Source organism: Belonocnema kinseyi, chromosome 5 (assembly GCF_010883055.1).
Source record: "Belonocnema kinseyi isolate 2016_QV_RU_SX_M_011 chromosome 5, B_treatae_v1, whole genome shotgun sequence".
NCBI classification, from domain to species: domain Eukaryota; kingdom Metazoa; phylum Arthropoda; class Insecta; order Hymenoptera; family Cynipidae; genus Belonocnema; species Belonocnema kinseyi.
This window is the reverse complement of record NC_046661.1, coordinates 59,444,788-59,447,979: the sequence shown is the minus strand read 5'-3', so window position 1 is coordinate 59,447,979 and position 3,192 is coordinate 59,444,788.

Here is a 3,192-nt window from a genome sequence, read left to right as displayed (position 1 = left end):
GTCTTTTTTACTTTAAAATTAAATAATTTCTTTAAAAATTCATGCATTTTGTTTAAGATTTGTCTTTTTTTGTAGATTATCAATTTTCTTGGTCGAAAATTCTTCTGATTGGTCGAAAATTTAACAACTTTGTTTAAAATTAATTTTTTCTTTAAAAAATTATTTATCTTTGTCTGAAAATGTAACTATTATATGATTGATTAAAAATTAATCGTTTATATTGGTTTAGTTGGAAAATCGTTTTTTTTTTTGGTATAAAACATTAATCTTCTTGGTCAAAAATTCACCTTTTCTATTGAAAATTTAACAATTTTGTTGAAAATTCGTTTTTTTTTGTCTTGTTCAATTCAATTTTTTAGCACAGTTTTTATCTGAAAATTGTACTATTCCATTTTTGTTTGAAACTTTATCCTGTACATTTTATTAGTTAAAATACCAATTATTTGATAAAAAATTGATTTATTTTGTTGAAAAGTAAACTTTTGTATTGAAAATTGATTTATTGTGTTAATTAGATTTTTTCCTAAAATTAAAAAAACTGCAAAATAAAAAAATTGCCTAAAAATCGTCCTGATTCCTTTTTTTTCAATTTTAAAAATCTTTTCAAATACTCACTTAAAATTAATTTTCCAAACTAAAAAATCGTTTTCAGTTTTCTTAGCAATCACAACAATTTTTGTTATTCTTTTTAAATATTTTACAATTCTCAAAAGCTTTATTTTTAAAATGTGCAAAAATCTACATCGGGTTTCAAATTATTTCAAATAATTTCAAGTTTTAAATTAATTTTGAATATTATTCTAAATTAAAATTGTAGCGTTCAAACTTAAAATTTAGCTCATTACAATTTTAACAATTCAAGGCTTTCTACGAGGGTGGATCAAATATAAACCGGAATTTTACAAATACTTTTCTTAGCCAATCGCAAGCACTCTCACAGTGTAGGTTCTTGTAATGTAGTGTATTAGGAGTGGGTAAAACGTTTGGTGAGCTGTTTGACTCAGTCAATTCGTCAGTACAGCTATGAGTGAGCAACAGGTTCCAGCGTCCGTCGCACAACGGGTTATAATAAAGTTTCTAACTAAAGAAGGCGTTAAACCGTGCAAAATTTTGACTCGATTGAAGGATCAGTATGGGGATGATACTCTGTCTAAAACTCAAGTGTTTGATTGGGCCAAAAAGTTGAAGAGTGGACGAGAAAGTGTGGAAAATGTGAGTCATAATCGACGTCCAAGATCAAGTGTCACTGGCGATAACATTGGTGCAGTTCATGACCTTATTTAAAGTGACAGGCGGTTCACTATTCATGAAATCGCTTTACAGGTGGGCATTAGCTATGGAAGCGCTCAAACAATAATTAAAAATCATCTTCGTTTCAAAAAAATCTGTGCCCGATGGGTCCCGAAGTTATTGAACGAAGATCAAAAAAACATCCGACTCGCGACCGTCTTTTTCGACTACAGAGAAGTGTTGCTCATTGATTTCCTACATGATTGACGTACGGTTAACGCTGTCTACTACTGCCAGCTGTTGGAGGCAGCAAAAGCCGCTTACAGAAGCAAAAGACGCGGTAACCCCATCAGAAACGTCATCCTTCTTCATGACAATGCCAGGCCACATACGGCGGGTGAAACGAAGCAAAAACTGGAGGATATGCATTGGGAAACCCTTGAGCATCCTCCATACAGCCTAGATTTGTCACCCTGTGACTATAATTTGTTTGCGCCCATGAAAGATGCACTTGGAGGATTGCGATTTGACAACGATCAAGATGTTGAGGAATTCGTGCGCAATTGGTTGATGACTCGACCTCAAAGTTTCTATGAGCAAGGAATTAACAAGCTTCCAAACCGCTGGAAAAAATGTGTAGAGCGTGAAGGAGACTATGTAGAAAAATGATCAATAGTATTTTTGTATTGTTTTATAAATAAATAAATATTAAAAAAGAATTCCGGTTAATATTTGATTCACCCTCGTATTTCGAACCACTCTGTTGAAATTTGTATAGTTTTTATTAGTTGTTTATAATGGCTTGTCACAGATCTGAATTATATTTTTTTTCAAAAAATCTCTGATTTAATTCAGAAATACATACAATTGCTTTGAAAAATGTCCTGTTCCAATTCAAAATTCAGGATGACATTAGAAAATTCAAAATTTTTAATCTGAAAATGATTTTTTGAGGTGGAAATCTTTTGAATTTTAAACTTTTAAAACTGAAACTTGACAAATTTTTAATTCAGAAATGTTTCATTTAAACGCTCAATATTTCATACGTATAAAACACAAACTTTGAACACCTTTTAATTTTACAATTTTTTAAATTAAATTATTTTAAAATACGAAATTACCATTTTTAAATTTTTATGACTTTAACATTTTAGAGATTTCTGACTTCCGTTTCCGGTACCGATCGCGAAAGAACTCTTTTTGTCAAGTGGTGTATTTTTGGCTTTGGTGGAGGAAATAAGGGTGAGTGGATGCAGAAAAAACAGAAAGTGCGGAGATCGAGTGTAAAGGAAGATGGGTGAGTGAAGGCAAAGGTGTGAAAGGTGAAAGTGAGTGGTTTGAAGTTAAAATTTGGAGCGTGTGAAGTTATTGAGGTTAGGAGTGAAAAAATAGTTGCTTGGTCAGGGGGGCAAGAGGTAGGAAATAAAGGCGGCAAACGTCACAGAGCTTTGGGTAAGGTAGGATGCCGATGACGCGAAGTCCACAAACTGGCGCCAGAGGGCAACAGTTACTGGACGATCGCACAGAGCAGAAAACCGTAGTGGCTGCAACAGCTGACGTTGCTGAAAGCATTGAAAGTGGGGGGATGGTTGACGTTGATCGCAGTGACAGCAGCGGTGATGAAAGTGCCGAGAAGTCGACCCGGGTGGGGAGGGCAGTGGATTCAGGTACAGGTAAGCAACGGGGAAGGCCCTCAAATTTACATCGCCTTAACAAGCTAGGCAACGCGGGTTCGAACAGAAGTCTGGACGAATGGCAAAAAAAGGCAAGCGCGACTAGCAGTGAAGGGGAGGAAAAAAGGAAAAGAGTGGCTGGGGAAGATGAGGTAGAAAGGGACCAGGAGAGCAAGAGAGTGAGAATTACAAGGTTTGGGGTAAGCTAGAGAGCATTGAGAATAGACAGAGAGAGGTTGACGAACAGAGATCTAGAGAAATAAAGCAGTTGGAAGAGCGGGTATCCAGT